This window comes from Neodiprion virginianus, chromosome 1 (assembly GCF_021901495.1).
Source record: "Neodiprion virginianus isolate iyNeoVirg1 chromosome 1, iyNeoVirg1.1, whole genome shotgun sequence".
In the NCBI taxonomy this organism is placed as follows: Eukaryota; Metazoa; Arthropoda; class Insecta; order Hymenoptera; family Diprionidae; genus Neodiprion; species Neodiprion virginianus.
The window spans coordinates 12007135-12019010 of record NC_060877.1 but is presented as its reverse complement, the minus strand read 5'-3'; the positions used below and the strand labels follow the sequence as shown (position 1 = coordinate 12019010).

The following is an 11876-nucleotide window of genomic DNA, read 5'->3' as shown; positions in this document are numbered from 1 at the left end:
CATCCCCACCACTCCAATTCCCGGTCCATTCCGTTTGGTCCAGGGATACGCCGAGTCTCGTAACGCGTAGCGATGATGTTGGGAGGGGCCGCGGACGCCGGCTTCCTGGTTTGCGACTGACATTCCCACCCATGAATTATGGTTCATAGACGGTGCATTTACGCTCGCCACTCCACCAGTCGCGATACAACTGGTGGGGGTCGTTGGATGCCTGACATATTGGGACGCCGCTCTAGGCACCGGAATTCAGTCGCTGCTGTACTTTTGGTTCGGTTAAACGTCGCCGGAGGAAACGGAAGTTTAAGTCACGCGATAAATAAATCATGAAGTTCTTATTGATATTTTCTGCAGTTTTCACGGTATTACATGCGCAGAATTATACTTGCGGACGGGACAAAATCAATGTTACAGAGTATATCTCTGAAAATAACTTGAGTGAGTACATTTGAAACACTTTTTTTTACTATCGCAAAATGCATTTATTATTATGCCGAAATTTTGACGTACAAATAATCAGAACAGTGTAAAATTTTTAGAACAAAAGTCATATAATATACACTAGATCGCACGTATTAAGTTTTTCAAACTGTGTACCTGTACGTGTAGAATTTATGATCCTCCAATTCTCATCTGGCAATTAGAAATTCGTTCTTTAGCTTTCCGTTTTCCGCTTTCCTAACAATAAAAGTTGAATTTTCACTAGATCTTCCCGTTTTGTAGCGTACAAAAACACCTCCAATCATTCTCAGATGGACGCATGTGTGTGTGTATGAATGCATGTGTATTTATTATGTATGCATCTACTTATCTATGTGATTAATTTATTATTCCGACGATATTGCGAGAACGAGTTACCGGATTTTTGTGATTTTGGTATCCATCGACGCGGATTTTCCAAATTTATAACTGATGAGATTTTGGCTTCGATCGATTTAATATTTTTCAAATTATTTGAATAACAAAAATCTGATATAAAATGAAAATGTGCAGATATCTTGAGAATGGATAAACAGTAGGGTGATTCAAAAAAGAAAACAAAAATTTTTCTTTCTTCCAACTAGACTCAAATGTTTCGTTTGGGTGTCAAAAAATTACTGTGAAAAAATAACTCCTCAATATTAATATTAACATAGTCCTCATCGCATTTTTTTAATTCCCATAAGAATAACATGGGAAATAGTGTTTTTCGATACTAGTGCGCGAAGGTGGCAATGCCCGCACAAGCGTGAAGGGCGAGTGTGGCGCATTCACGCGAGACAGGCATTGCCAACTTTCGCGCGTGTATCGGACTCTATTTTTTGCTACACCTAGTAATGGAAAGCCCGACATAAACGATCATTTTTACACGAAACCACGGCACGATGTCTGTTCAGTGACGATGTCGAGCACGGCAAAGAGTGACAAACTATTCCGTCGGTGGCGCTAGTGCAGCTGTTTGCGAAATGCTCAACTCTGGATAAAAGCGCGACCGTCTTTTTCGCACACCGCTAGCAATGTGCAAAGGTTTTTTTCTCACACCGCTAGCGATGCGCGAAAGTTTTTCCCGCACATGTGTATAAAAGACTACTTTCGGTGCTTGTAAACGGTGCATAAAAATGGACTTTCCATGCAGGTGTTCCAAAAAATTATTTACGCTTCTGATTTTTATACCTATTAAACGACCAATCGACTAAAAAAGCGCTATTCTGATCTTTGGAGAGAATTGAACGTTCTACAAAAAAGGTCTGAAATATTTTTTGTTAAGTCCAATCGTTCAAAAGTGATGCAAGATCATAGTTGAAATTTTCAAAAATTTTATCGAATTTTGTATGTTACACCAAAACTCTTGGTTTTATTGTCGAAATGAGGATCAAATTTTTTGTCAAACATGAATTGGACTTCTGATAAATGTTGACCAATGATTTTTTTTTCTGTTAATTCAAATAAATATAATGCTTTTAAAGAATTTCTTCGCAGAATTTGGCTTAAAAAATTTATATTACCATTAAAAAATCATATCGATTCTAATTCAAAGACACAGCTGTTCTTAATTTTAGTCTTAAACTTTTTCTTGTTCTGGGCAAAATATAAAGCAAAAAATAAAAAATTTTATTTTAATAATCTGATCACTTTGATTGATAAGTTTTGTCGAAAAAATTGCTCATCTGTTTACATCAAATATTTATTAACGAAGAGATTTTTTGTAACAATTGGGAAAACGCTTTCGATGGCTGCGAACAACCTGTAATAAATACTGCAACTGTTGTAACTAAAGAGTTAGGCAGCAGTTATATACTTCATGTGCATTCCTTGTGCATTATGTCATGTTTTCAACGACGATATCGTTTCTGCGATATATGATTATTAATAGTAAGTGATGGAAGTGTTAATTGTTTGTATTTTCAGTACAGGATACACTTAAAATAGTACTTAACTTGTGCCTCCTTTTTTTGACACCTGATGTACAGGTCTGTGATTCTAGTGCGAATGCTAATTCATATCTACAATTAGTTTATTGCAAACTACTCATAAAGAAAAAATAGATAATTCTTTTATAGTCTACTGGTACAGAGACATTCTATTGGATCTCACTCTTACTGTGGATTTTCAATGGTAAATTGTTCAGCTGTTATGACAATAATATACAAATAATGTATTCAACGCGACTCTGCGTTCAGCAACCTCCTTGGTAAGTTTCAAATTTTTGAAAAATTGAACTTTGATCTTGAATCACTTTTCATCGAGTGGATTGATCAAAAAATGTTTTCAGACCTTTTTTGTAGAACGTTCAATTCTCTGGAATGATCAGAATAGCGCTTTTTTAGTCGATTGGTCGTTTAAGAGGTATAAAAATCAGAAGAAGCTAAAATAATTTTCCCCATGTTATTCTTATGGGAATTAAAAAAATGCGATGAGGACTATCTTAATATTAATATTAAGGGCTCATTTTTTCACAGTAATTTTTTTTACACCCAAACAAAACTTTTGAGCCTGTTCGGAAGAAAAATTTTTTTTTTTTTTTTTTTTTTTCGAAACACCCTAATTAACAGATTCGAATAAAAGTTGGTATCACGTAATCTTTAGGTTCACTGACCACGGATATAAAGTCAAAGTTGAGAATTCATTATTAGTATGAATAATTTTACGATTAGTATGATTTCAGTGCGAAACGAGTTTGAAAACGGGTAGTATAAAGGATGATTAGTGCTGCGCTCAAACTCGCTTCTTCTATCATTAAGACATTCCGTTTAACCAAGATCGGCGGTCATCGACGCCTCCAATTTCTTATAAAAAAAACAATCCGTATTACCTGACTCGCAGTGAACTCCAGCTGGTTCCTGAGCTCGTTACGTAAAAATATTTATTCACCATTTTTAATGACTCGAAAGTGCGCGTTAACTTCTGTAGACTTTACAATTCTAATTATTTGACTATTCGAGCTAAAGAGGGTCCATGATATATTGAATAGTCGAGGTTAGACTGTATTTGAATCGTAGTTTTGTGTGTTTCTACAAGGCACATAGGTATTGTACGTATATGATAGCACGCCGCACCACCTGATGAATAATAGAAAAAAAAAGTAGACTCCTTTCAGATTCCACTTGAAAAATTTACTAGCAATACAGAATTTAATAAGGAACCCGAAACTATTTTTTTTATAATTCAAAAACTTGTCATAAATGAGGTAAAAATCGTTAAACATTTGAATTGTTTATAAAAATTGGGATTTTCAATAATGTTCAACATTGCATTTTTTTTTTATAGAAGCTTATTCGTTCACCTTCCGAATGCACTGTAAATGATGTCTTTACGTCGAATAGAACCGGATATTTGCGCGCTCCTTTTGCATCAAAATTGAACGATTGTCTTGTAACTTTCGAAAACAAACATAATTCGGACGAACACCAAAATGCGTGTCGATTCTTTTTACCTTTATTTCGTGTGAAAAAAAGTATGAATAGATTGAAAAAATACGAGGTCATTTTTTGATTGACGTGACGTAGAATTCCTCATACGTATGTTGATATAGATATACATTCTTAATATTTCAACGAAATTTATATTCACCGGCGTCCGTATTTCTACGCAATGCGATCACGTGACTGGTAATAGTCTAATAGCCGGTATTCATAGTCAGGTTCGATTTGCAGGACTGTCTTGAGTCAGGTCAAAGCATAGCTTGATTGGCTGAGAGCTGTTCCTAATACAGTCTCGAAAATAATACGTAACTATTTACGAATATCGGCCAAACGTCGTCACAGGTAATTTTAAATTGAAAATTGCAACGAAGATCTGTTAGCAAATTCATGATATAACAAAGAAAATATCATCAATCTCCCAGGTCTCACCACGTGGAGGTTGCTATCAAACAGAGACCCACCTAACCCGTCCGTACCTCCCAACCGTGATCGGGTTTGCACCAAACAAATTCAAAATGATAAAAAATAATATAAAATGGTGAAAGTAAAATTAAACTCGTTTAAACTTGATAAACATAATCACGAAATCTGTATGAAAAGGATCTCGTATCATCATATCATATCAATCAGATATATAATTATAACAATATGACTAGCAAATTTTTGGCATAGTAATCACATAACTAACTAAACATAAATCACAGAAATATTGCATATAAGCTTGTATACAAAGCTATTATATTTGAGGGGGTTCGCGGATTGAGAGTTGTCGGGCGCGTCTAGAATCTACGATCTCGGGTAACAAGCAAAAGTGAAAAAAATCTGCTAATTTATTCTCCATTTTTTCGGTCCAGAATTTAACGTCACGTTTTATTTTATCAAAAATCAATCCCTTTGGCGTCCAAACTATAAAATAGCACCACTCCCTATTCGTAATCTGTAGAAGACCTTGGACCTGATACATGTAATTATGAGAAAGCTCTAACTTGGCTTGTTTTGCCGAATTTCGAAGAAGAATTCACTGTTCGCTGTGTATCACTTCAAAGATAACGTACTTTCAAGTACGTTTTTCGCCAATCTGAAAGCGAAATCGAAAATTCGGCAAAACAAGCGACACAGATCTATTCTTTATCTTCAAAATGACCCCCTAAGAACCTGATTATCTTCAAAAATGAGGAAATGAGAAGGAAAATCGTGAGTCTCTGTTCGCGCACACTCTTCGAGGCATAGGCAACGCCCTTAATATTATCTTGACAAGCAAGAAATACCATACGATCTTTGAAACATTGTTATGAATGTTGTGCATTTCGTGACTCACTATTGTACTTCTCACGACTGTACCGCGATTGTCCCTAAAGTGCTATATTTTATTGTACTTTTTGGTGGGCGGAAAAGCAAATGGTGGAATAAAATTTCTGTCAGTGTGGCTGTTACCAGAAAGTCTAGTATCCGTTACTATTCCTTCTCATTACGATCGCTGTTACTATATTTTCATGTAACTGTTGCGAAAATTTAAAGCTTGTGCAACAATAAATTGACGTTAAAGCCTTATTTAACTAAAAAAGTACAGTAAACCTCACAAACTGATTTTGCGTTGCAATTACCTGTTTACTGAATTTTTCTAGTTACTATAACAAATGAAATTTTTTCTTTCTCTTTTAATTTACGTGATTTCAGATATTTTTACGTATTGAGAGTTGACTCATTTCTCGTTACATCGACTTTATAGCTCTGATATCACGTTGCGTCGATCTGTGTTAAGCACTTGCTGATTGAATGGCATCTTGGAGGCGTTGATAAGCTGTCCAGTAAACTAAAGACGTCTTCAAAATGTCTTCTCCTTGAGAGCTGAAAGACGTTGGAAAATGTTGCATTCGCCACGTTTTCGACACATTTTAGGTAGAACCGACGAAGCGTTTCGTTAAAATCTTCTTCGATCAAATCGACTCCCTCTCGCTCTTCGTATTTATTTCGCTATTGTATGTTTTCATCATCAAACCGATGAATCATCCCTGCAATTAATCACCTTTCATCGTATCATGTGGGTGTAATTTTTAATTCCTGATGCTGGATGGGAATTGGTGGATCAAGATTGTAAATATTTTTGTGGGATCTTTACGAAGACGATATTTTCCAGGCCAACACGATCTTATGATGATTAAGGAAGGGCAAATGAATTGGACTTTCCCTCGGCCACGTGAAACGCTCATAGATGTTGTGCCATTATCAAGCTTTGACCCACCCGTGATTTCCGTCAAAAGGTGCTACGGGTACTGTCCGCCACCTCTCAACTATAAACCGTTAAGCACCACCAAGAAGCAAATTATCCTTAACCATCGATACAATGATGCGGAAAATAAGAGAGAGAAGAAGTACATCTTAATAGATATCGAGGAACATGTCAACTGCAGGTATGAATGAATTTCCGAAATCGAATAATCTCTGATTTTGTCCATCGATTATGTGTGTATCAAGCGTACAGTCCTAACGCGAAAATATGAAAACAAGAAAGAAATAGACAAATTTTCATTTGAAAATTTGGAAGTTGAAACTCACTACAAGAAAATTTAACGTCAGATAGTGTTAGACCGACAAAATATTATACTGCCGTGCTTAGGAAAAAGGCAGTAAAATACAAAAAGTGAAATTGCCGAAAAATGGAATTTAAATTTCAGATATTTTAAAACTAAATTAATGATATTATTCTTCTATAATTACAATTAAATTACTAATAATATACTACATGAATCTATAAAAATTTAATTAAGTATACATGCAGGAAATATGTAATCAAGGTGCCCAAAATAAGTGACGTACTGCCTTTAATTGCTGTAAACGAAAAGGCAGTAATGTAGAATAGAAATTTACAATACTTACAAACACAACATGTCATAATGATAAAATGAATAATAATTGTTAAGACTGTGAAAAAAGACAATTTTTTTTCAAAAACGCACTTAACTTCAATAGTTGTTAATCAGAACAACGTCAAGAAAATGCACGCTGCTATAACACTGTCTTAGTCTGAAATGTCACGAATCCAACAGAAGAAGGCAGTAAAATGACCGTTACTGTTTTTTTCTACAGTAAATACAGATGAAAAAATATAACCATAACACGTATTAAAGAATAAAAAGGCAGTACTTATATATCTCTTTCAAAGGATAAAAGCAGTACAATTTGAATATTACTGCTTTCTTACTTTGAGAAATAGACTTACTGCTTTTATACTTGGGAAATGTAATTGATTCAAAATATTTGTCCCACTTAAAAAAATTACGATCATATTGAAATAACGTTTTTAATGGAATATTTTATCACTCATACATAGGAAATCGTTAAAAAAACAGATTAGCACTGGAATTTAAAAAAGGCAGTAAGTGAACTTTACTGCCTTTTTGCTAAGTACGGCAGTATAACCTATAGAAATCTATATCGCAATTTTCTTAAAGTGTAAAGAAAAACCGTTCAAGGTTCTATTCAGTAAAATTTTTATTATTGATGAGCGTACGAACATTTTTTTAAATTCAATTAGGATGAAAATAAGTCTTGTATATGGAAATAGGACAAACGATCGTACGGTATTAGTATTTTAGAATGGAAAATCGAAATTGTGACATTTTTAAAGTTGTTTTACAAAATCATTATCCGCATAACAAAATCAATCATCGAGCATGTCAATATTGATAAGTATTAACATAAAGAACAAGAATATAAATATTTAACGTCGTGTTTACAACAAGGTAGTTATAGCATTCCGGCTTACAGTATGTAAGGATTATTAAAAATCAGGATTAAATAAATCAAGCAGGACAGAGATGGTAATGGTAAATGTCGTAACAATTATCCCGACGCTCACAGTTCGGCCTTTCCTGATAAAAGTCCATCTCGGACGATATAGAAATTCCTCTTTTCCATAACACACGGATACATAATTTTTTTTTTGTTTGTACAATAGTATTCGTCAGCATACAGAAATATTTTACAGCTTTTACAATTCGGGTGTAATTTTTACGGAAATCTTTTGCTAATACAACGTCGCCTGCTCCAAAATTTGTTACATTAGTTTCTTTGAAATTTTCTATTTCTTTTTCTTCCTTTAACGTTGCAAATTCGTCTACGTTAGGGCGTAACAGGTCGAGCGGTGTTCGCATTTCGCGATTGAACAATAATTTCGCTGGCGATTCTCCGGCAGTGGTAGGTATGCTTTGAGCTACGGTACACGAATAAGAATTTTTCAATTGCAGCTTGAATATTTACATAATCGTAATTTACCATGGCTTTAATTTTTCATTTGAAAGTTTTTACGAATTTTCCGGCGGCGCCGTTGGTTGCTGGATGGTACGACGCAGTGGTCGTGTGTTTTATACCGAGTCGTTTCAGAAAAGTTTTATATTCGTCGCTTGTGAATTGCGTACCGCAATCCGTAACCAACCTCAATGGTAATCCGTGAGTTGTGAAAACTTGTCATTCATTTTCTACAATTTTACTATTGACACCATCACGATTACTCCGATAGTTTCAGTTTCATAAGCAAAAAACTAAAAAAAAAACGCGATTTTTTGCATAAAATTGTTAATAAAAACGTTACAAATGATAAAGTCGAGTGAAAAACATCTCACTATATCATATGGAACTATTTTACAAACAATGGCGCAGCTGGTTTTCTTCTAACACTTTTTACATGAAAAAATCTCTGTAGCTTGGCCTGAATACCTATGTATCGTAACTGCTTTGCTCGAATTGTCTACAATATACTGCACGCTTGTTATAGATTCGGGCAAAGCAGTTATGATGCATAGGTATTTGAGCGAGTCGGCAAGCTCGACGTAATTAAATATGGCCCCTCGCTGGAAAAATGCTACATGCAGCTGCTGCGTCAAACCTGATGGAGGTATTAGAAAGAACTCTCCTCATTCCGATATACGTGTCTGCGAAAATTACTGTATCGTCCGCGTATGCCAGTAGTAACACCTCTGGCACGTGATAAATTTAGTCTCCTCTTATATTCTTTCCCATCGGGAACCTTCCAGGATCTGCCATAATACAGATCGGACAGTAGCGGCGAGAGCATTTCCCCTTGCAAGAGACTGCATTTGACTGAATATCAAATGTCTAATATCAAGATTCGAATGTAAAGAGCTGGATGGCTAAGAGGCAGATCGATCTGCCAAGGTGAAGCTTGTACTTTGAAGCAAACAACACGTTCAGTCGAAATAGAAAATCAATCTGGTCGAGGATTGGTCCTCGGATTGATACTGTTGTAATGTCAGTGCCCTTCATTGTCGACAATTTGCGATCAACCACAAATAAGTTGAGCGTACCATTTTCTGAATAATCACTTCGCACTGGCTGTTTCTATGTGCGGATCGAGTCACTCAATTTAGTAAAAATTCTAGCAATATCTACGGGAATATTCGGTGAGAAAAAAATAAAAATAAAAAAACGTTGACAATGGCGAACATCATTCAATTTAGAGTAAAAATTTCCTAAAAAGTGTTGCTTCTCATGGTTCTGAATGTGATATTTGGTTGCCAGCAGAGCAGGAATCTATATTCAGTGGCAAATTTTGTTAAAAAAAGGCTTTCATTCAATTGCGCTTTGATTACGTAATACGGAATTATCGATTACGTTGTTGTACGAATGTAAGGATTGGATGAAAGAATTCCGGTCGGGTCTCTATCTTGAACCAGAGAAACCTGCTATTCCTTCGAGAATGTACGGGTGGCGTAACATCTGCATGAAAATTTAAAAGACGAGAAGCAACCGTTTGAGAAATCTCCGGCAATGTTCCAAGCCGACAATAGTGATCACGAATGAAGCCTTATTGCCAAACGGGTCTAATTTTATTGCTAAACGGGACCCCAGGGCGTACATATTAATGTTTTTCGTTATCGTAAGTCAGAGAACTTTGAAAACTCGTTTACGTTTCGACACTTTGAGGGGGGCCCTCCTCAGAAGCTAGGCATACATGAAACTTGAATCGAAGAAATACAGCCTTAGAACCATATGATGTCCTGGAAGAATATTCATCGTCATTGATGAATTGGTCTCCTAATAGTAACTAATAGAACCTATTACTCTTACTAATTCGACTATGAAATTTGTGTGCAGTACACAGGCATTGTGAAATTAGGAAGTGGTATCAAAAAGTACGATTCGTTGCCAGGCATGACGCAGTTCGTGGTTGGATCGTCGAACATTGAGCACAAGATTTTTATTTTCTTTCAAAGCGTAACAGGTCGGATTTATGCCAATTCAACAATTCAAGTTAAGTTAAAAAATGGCTCCGCAAATCTTGACCTCGGATCTGAAAGTACTTAATTTTGTCAATAACATGTCTCATGTCGTGATCCAAATCCGCGGTTTTACTTGCGATACAAATTTACAGGACTGGGAAAGTTCCAAGTACTTTATTTGAAACTTGAATGGGATACCTTTGCCAGCGACCGTGGTTTCGCTGACTTTGACTCTGATACTTATCACTACACTACGCTCTTTCTCTTCGTCAAATATAATCGCGTATTGATATAAGAACGATGTATATAATCACAGCTTCTTTCTGTCCACAGCCGTTGTATGTGCCTGATATCGGAAGACGACTGCATGAAAGAAAATAAACGCTTTAATTCTTATAGATGTGCCTGTATGTAACAGAAATTTTGGATGGAGCGGTAAATGAAGCAAGTGGGTACCAGGTTTTTGGAGTCATTCGTTTATTTCACACTTGTCAGCTCTGAATGAAAATTATATACTTGGCGAGTTAGTACCGACAATGAATTTTTTGATGACTGAAATTTTTCCTTTTCTTTTCAGTATACGTTATGTTCCGGAAGTCACAGATCAAAAAAGTCGACGGTTGGCAGCCATTTGGTGAGGTGAACTTGATTTTGGGAACATTCCACGTATTGTCGAGCCACGATTGAAAAAAAATTACGCAACCAACTTGACGTTGATATTTGAAATGGTTAAAAAGGTACTAACAATAGGATAACTACTACGAAGGTTAGGGATTAGGTTTCAAAAGGGCGCAACCAGCGATTTTTCGACTAAAGACAATCCTGCTAACGTGTCTCAACAGTTTTAACATTCGGGTGGCATACTATAAAAATGCAAAAGTATTCTGACCAAAAGTGAAAAGTGAAACATTTGAACAATTTTCACATTTTGGCGTAAAATGTGAAAATTTGTGAACACTTCTTGCCAGAAAGCAGCTAGCGAAAAAAATTAAAATAGTAGGTGATCTCGCAGAGAATCAGTGCAGTTCAATTTCAGATCTGTTTCCTACCCTAGCCTACGATTCTTCCTTTTTCTGAAAACTTTTATTCCCTACACACAACATGTACGATGATGAACAGCTAATTTGAGGATGTAATATTTATTACAAGGAAAGACTAATTTTTTACTGTTAACCTAAGATATTAAGTATTATTAACCAAGCTATTACAATGAAAACATTATTACTGCGATTCAATTCCTACTTGTAAAATCACGTATAATATAATTGAGCAAGTTATTAAAGTACTGCTTACACAAGTAGGTATATTATCCAGTAACTTTTGTCCAAATAAAATGTAGGTCATATTTTTTGTTCCTTAAGTGTTGAAATCGATAAATTCGCTATTTTTTCTACGTATGAAGCTTATTCGTGTTATATGAGACATTTTTCAGCACTTGCGACAAATGCCTCTTGATGAACGTACATTTTTGCTCAATTAAAACCAGTTACGCGTTCTTATTACATTGCATCAGCGTGTAGCTCAAGTGTTTGGTTCAACAGCGAATACAGTATAATGTAAATGCTTTATAAGGTACTGCAAAGTATTTTACTCCACAGATGCGTATTTGTATTGCATCAAAACTTCTGTTCCTTTACATTATACCAGGTTTAAGTTGAGTACCAGTTTAATTACACAGCAATAATTATCATGGAATTTTATTCTCGAATGATACATTATGACTTTTTCGGAGCCCCCT

The 11876-nt window shown here is 35.5% G+C and overlaps 1 long non-coding RNA gene across 1 annotated transcript; it reads left to right on the top strand.

Moving 5' to 3' along the window:
* The first annotated feature begins 241 nt into the window (after window positions 1-241).
* On the top strand, window positions 242-11370 carry LOC124299235 (uncharacterized). Its single transcript, XR_006906966.1, has 4 exons — window positions 242-435; window positions 6037-6310; window positions 10472-10586; window positions 10716-11370. It is a non-coding gene; the product is annotated as an uncharacterized LOC124299235 (long non-coding RNA).
* The last annotated feature ends 506 nt before the right edge of the window (window positions 11371-11876 follow it).